This window comes from Macaca thibetana, chromosome 15 (genome assembly GCF_024542745.1).
Source record: "Macaca thibetana thibetana isolate TM-01 chromosome 15, ASM2454274v1, whole genome shotgun sequence".
NCBI lineage: Eukaryota > Metazoa > Chordata > Mammalia > Primates > Cercopithecidae > Macaca > Macaca thibetana.
This window is the reverse complement of record NC_065592.1, coordinates 48,901,878-48,907,803: the sequence shown is the minus strand read 5'-3', so window position 1 is coordinate 48,907,803 and position 5,926 is coordinate 48,901,878. Positions and strand designations below refer to the sequence as shown.

Genomic DNA, 5,926 nt, shown 5'->3' with positions numbered 1-5,926 from the left:
CATTCATTTATGATGTCATTATAAAATGCCTTGGAAACCAAGGTTCATGAATGTAAATTGCTAGGGAAGCAATTGACATAATTAATGGAGGAGAAAATGTTCTTTTAAAAATGTTTTTACAATCAGAGCTTAGATATAGTGTTCTTTGAATTTGTGAATACTGGTACTCAAGTTTGGCTTGGAGGTATTTTTTTCTTTCTGGTGTATCCATTGGGCATAAAGGAGTATTAGATTCTGTACTCACCTTGTTATTTTAAAACAGTGCTATGTGTTTGACATCAGTGGTGCCTGAGCATTTATGAATTTTGGTCATCACTTTTCTATGCACATTATATTCCAGACTTTCCTTAATACTGTTAAAATAAATTTCCAAGCAAAATGACACAATTTAAGACATGTCAAACTTTCAAAAATTGTCAATTTACTTTATTTTGGTCGTAGCCAGGCCTTTCTAATTTCATAGTTTATGGTGATTACAACAAAAATAACCACAGAGAAATACATCAAATTCTGTATGTCAGTTCTATAGAGACTTGATGGGATTTTATAGCAATGACTATAAAAAATAATCAGTTATAATTTTATTTCTATCTTAAATAATATTGAAAAGCACAATCTTAAAAAGTAGTTTCCCATTGTGATTCAACATATAATTAAAACTAAATTGGCTTTGTAATATACTTATCAATTTTTTTATTTTAAAACATTGTAATTGGAAAATGTAATGATAGTCCCTACCTTATAAGGTTGTTGCATTTCAGTGAATTAGAGTTCATGCAAAACGCTTAAAATCGTGCCTGAAACATAGTAAACATTCAATAAATTATATTTATTACACAATTAACAATGGAATTTACAGTTTGCCTGACAATTACAATTAGAGTTGAGTACGGTTTTACGCTCCACCATGAATCTTTTTGACATTTGTTCAACTTTCCTATATTTAGATTGAGCTCTTAATCTTCATTTAAAACATCTAGGGTTATGTCTTTCATTTCAGTAAATACTTCCTAAACCTTCACAAATGTAGTGACTGATCTATATTCCAAATATCCTCTCTAACGATGATCTGGTAGCTAGGCCCCATAAATAAAAATTTAAAATTGCAGAAATTGACCAGCTAAACATGCCATAACTCTATCTTAATAGCAGATACTTTTTTTCAATAAAACGTATATAGTGAATAATATTTTAAAATGGAGTTTCTCCTTAACATTTAAAACATTTCTCCCCAGGTAAATGTTACACCAAAGGCAAATTTTGTTAATGTTCGATTCTTACACAGGAAAGTTTATAATAAATATCAACTGGCACAAAAACTGATTTAATGATTTATCTCCACAAAAATCCACACACAAAAATTGAATGATTTATACTTCTCAGACTTCAGAGTCCAAGGTTCTGTACAAGTAACCTGTTCAGAGTCCAGAGTTCTGTACAAGTAACCATGTAACCTCAGCTATATATAAAAAAAAAATTATTTGATGCTGCCAGTGGGAAGGAATATAGCTGGCACAATAACAGGGGCTAACAGACATTTGCAAAATTTGGAAACTCTTCTTTCAAGAAGTTATAGATCTAAGAGTCTCTTTGGAAAATGAGGTCCATCAGAATGGAGCAGGACACAGATAAAACTGAGACACATTGGGCCCATTCTCTAGAACAAGGATTTTGGCATGTTCAATGGGTTGTCAAGTAAAGTTCAAGTCCCTAGCAGAGAATCAGCTGTAAATCAGGAATGGAAGAAGAGCCCGTATTTATAAAGACTGAGAAAGCACAGAAAACACTATGCATACACATAAGAGACTCATGGCAGATACACAGGATTTTTTCTTAGGTCAATGAGCCTAACTCAGTGTTGCTAATTCAGCTGACATTATTTCTTTTTCTTTCTTTGCAACCTCTGCCTCCCAGCTTCAAGCGATTCCCCTGCCTTGGCCTCCCCAGTAGCTGGGATTACAGGTGCCCACCACCATGTCCAGCTAATTTTTTTTGTATTTTTAATAGAGACAGGGTTTCATCATGTTAGCCAGGCTGGTCTCGAACTCCTGATCTCAGACAATCCACCCGCCTTGGCCTCCCAAAGCTGGGATTATAGGCGTGAGTCACCGTGCCCAGCCTCAGCTGACATTATTTCTTCCACTAGCTTAGATGAGGTTGCACTCCTGGTACATGACCTGACTGAAGCTCACCCAATTCCCCAGCTAATCCAGGCCACACTGCAAGTTAAGGTCTCTAATTTTCCAGCTACCCAGGGAAGGGATTGGTGGGAGTAGTCTCTTAGAAGCAAAGCCTGGCAAAGCCTAAAGATTCAGGAAGATGCCTCACCAGAAAATTTCCAGTTTGGTTCCATGACATTGAATTCAGCATAATCCCATCAAAAGCTTTTGTCTTTTTCTACTGATTCTGCAACAAGGAATTTCAGTTAATCAACTTCCTTTAAATGACTTCACATTATCTTGAGCTGGGACACTGGACTTTAGAGAAATTGATCTGATTCACCAAATGAGTCATGCTCTTTATACTAGCCTCACTGACTGCATAAGAATGTGACTAGTAGGCTGGGTGCAGTGGCTCGTGCCTGTAAACCCAGCAATTTGGGAGGCCAAGGTGGGTGGATCACCTGAGGTCAGGAGTTCGAGACCAACCTGACCAACATGGTGAAACCCTGTCTGTACGAAAAATACAAAATTAGCTGGGCGTGGTGGCAGGCACCTGTAATCTCAGTTCCTCAGGAGGCTGAGGCTGGAGAATCGCTTGAACCCAGGAGGCGGAGGTTGCAGTGAGCCAAGATCACACCATTGCACTCCAGCCTGGGCAACAAGAGTGAAACTCCATCTAAAAAAAATAAATAAAATAAGAAAAAAAAAAAATGAATGTGACTAGTTCATTCATATGGGTTTAGCAATCTTTGAACTGTACTGTAGCTCCTTCAGAACTTTCATAATTGATTTATATTTAGTTAATGACAAGGTAAAAAGATTTGACTGAGTGAGCTTAGGATTGCTCTAGTATAAGTTCACCAAGTTGGCCAAGCTTTAATTTAGTTCCTCCCTCTTTATAGAATCTCGCCCCATCTTTTTTGGGAAAGCAAGTTATGCTGCCAAAAGTCCACCTTTCACAGGTCCTAAAATCTCCTTCCTCAGTGTATTTTTCTCAGGAGTTATGCTTGTTTCACTGTTTCTCTAATAATCAATAAGGTATGCCATAACTAACTGTAAAGATTCAGAAATTATGCATTGATGCCAGAGTCCTCAAATCACCTGACTTTTTTGATGGGTAAATCTGAGTTTACTGATTTTTTTTCTACCACATCCTGGTGGCAACCTTTTTTCTTTCTTTCTTTTTTTTTTTTTCCGGATTGCTTTCTATATTCCCGGTCTGGCTGCCTGGTTTATTCTGCACTGAGCAGATGGGTCTCTTACCCTTACTCCCATAGAAGCCAACATTTTGAACAAAGGCAGATTTACCTAGAGGCTAATTGGTCTTAAAAACTTAAGCGGCTTCTCACCTAAAAGACCCTTGAGAGAGATGGGAGTTGTCAGGTGTTCTATGTGAAGAAGGAACACTTGGCTATAATCAGAAAACATTTCCATGAAATCATTTCTGTTAACATGTCCAAAGAGATCTGAAGAGAAAGATCTGAATCTCCAAGGACCCTGTCATTTGTTGTGATTGCTTTCCTTATCTCAATAAATATTCAAGTTTGTACCTAATTTTGTATTCTTGTTCTTAAAGAAGCCCCGTACCCCTGCAACCCGCCCCCAGTAACAGCTTAAACTTCAGTCCCTACAAAACTGGATCCACCTCTGCTTTTGGCATTGCCTGTTATTTTTGCATCCTGCAGTGTTCCTGCTTGTTAACTCACCAGGAGGTGGCAGGAGGATGCCTTTCTTCATGTTACTCGGTTCACACCTGGGGATACATTAGCTGTGCAAGAACTTGCTCTGGTTGTCCACACTTGACCTCCAATCAGTTTTGTTTGGGACATGCTGCTGCATCTCCTGCTCCTTAATTGGCTCAGTGGTGACTTATATTATCTTGTTGCTCTTTTTTTTTTTTTTTTTTGCAGTTTCTTATCTCAGCTTCCTGGACTGTTTAGGTTTTATCTCTTCCCCATAGAACACTCTTTGATGAGAAATGTTACAAGGGAACCCTGGTGACTCTTTTAATCTGTGAAACAATTAATTGGAATTCTGTGGAGCATTCCCTATAGAAACACCTTTCTATGTAAGAAGCTAGTTAGTTCTCCTGCCTCAACAATGTTCATATCTTTGGAATACAATCTACTTAAATATGCAGAGGCAGTCCCCCTGCTCTAGTTCATTTGGAAAACTGAATCCTCTTACTGAATGTTCTATAAAAAGACAAAAGCTGTCAAATTAGGTTAAAAAAACAAAATCGAGCAATGTGCTGTTGACAAGAAACTTGCTTCAGACTAAGTGATAAAGAACAGTTGAAAATAAAGGGAAAAGCCAAGAGACACTAGGCAAATGCAAACATTAAGAAAGGCAAAAATGTCAATATTTCTTCAGAAAATCTTAGCTATAAGCTCAAAAGTAAAAAGCAGTGTAAAGAGGGACTTTTAAAATCATAGTAGGCACAATTCATGTTGATATAGCAATCACAACAATATACATTTAGCAAAACAGCTAAATATTTATAAAGAAATTATATTGAAAATGTAAGGAGTGATGAGAAACATCAAACGATAGTATATATTTAATAAAATTATTTCAAGATTAAAGGTCAAAATCAGGCAAGGAAGGTGAGAAAGTGAATAACAGTAGATAAATTATAATATGCAAATGTATACATGAATATATTCATGTATGTGTATATATAAAATCTCTGCACACGCACGTACATATATATAATCAATCTTTCTTATGTCCATGTATAAAAAATATCATACATTTGCTTGAAAGCTTTACATTTAAAAAGTAGAGATTACATAGGTCATATTCTGTAATGTCAAATTTAAAAAAGCAACAATATAAATATATGACCAAAAAGATTAAAATCCTTCAATATTTATAGATTAGAGGCAATCACTATATATATATATGCCAATATAGTAAAAGCTACACTAAAAGGAAATGTATAGCTTTAAATACTGAAGAATAAAGACAAAAATATAGAGAAAAGCATACCTCATTTTAAGAAGTTAATAAAAAGAACAATAAAATAAACCAAAAGAAACCTAGAAGAAAGAATAGATTAGGGTAAACATGAAGTAAATGGAAAGGAAAACAACATAGTAGAAATAACAAACTATAAAAGTGAAAAGTAGAAATAACAAACTATAAAAGTCTGAAAAGACCAATAAAACAGAAAAGTTGCCTTGAGCCTGATTAAGAAGAGAGGTCACTTTGGGAGGCCAAGGCGGGCAGATCATGAGGTCAAGAGATGGAGACCATCCTGGGCAACATGGTGAAACCCCGTCTCTACTAAATATACAAAAATTAGCCGGCGTGGTGGCACATGCCTATAGTCCCAGCTACTCAGGAGGCTGAGGCAGGAGAATCGCTTGAACCCAGGAGATGGAGATTGCAGTGAGCCGAGATCACACCACAGCACTCCAGCCTGGCAACAGAGTGAGACTGAGACTCCGTCTCAAAAAAAAAAAAAAAAAAAAAAAAAAAAAAAAAGAGAGGTCAAAAACTTACAAAATTAGGATTGAGAAAAGAAACAAAACTATAGATCTAAAAAATATTTAATTTAATAATAAGAAACATCACATGCAATATACTGAAAACAAATTTGAAAATGTAGGAAAATTTAGTAAAATTGACCTATGAAGAAATGGAAAAAATATTATAGATATGTCAAAAATTATGAGATAGGAGATTTTTTAGATCTAGCCTTTAAAAAGCACATACTCAGTAAGCTCACAGAAAATACAGAACAGGTAATTATGTAATAT

The 5,926-nt window shown here is 35.7% G+C and overlaps 1 long non-coding RNA gene across 1 annotated transcript; it reads right to left on the bottom strand.

Moving 5' to 3' along the window:
• Positions 1-715: 715 nt before the first annotated feature.
• LOC126937448 (uncharacterized) lies at positions 716-4,220 on the bottom strand. The gene is made up of 3 exons (XR_007719727.1): positions 3,869-4,220; positions 2,329-2,406; positions 716-797 (listed from the first exon to the last, which is right to left on the bottom strand). It is a non-coding gene; the product is annotated as an uncharacterized LOC126937448 (long non-coding RNA).
• Positions 4,221-5,926: the final 1,706 nt, after the last annotated feature.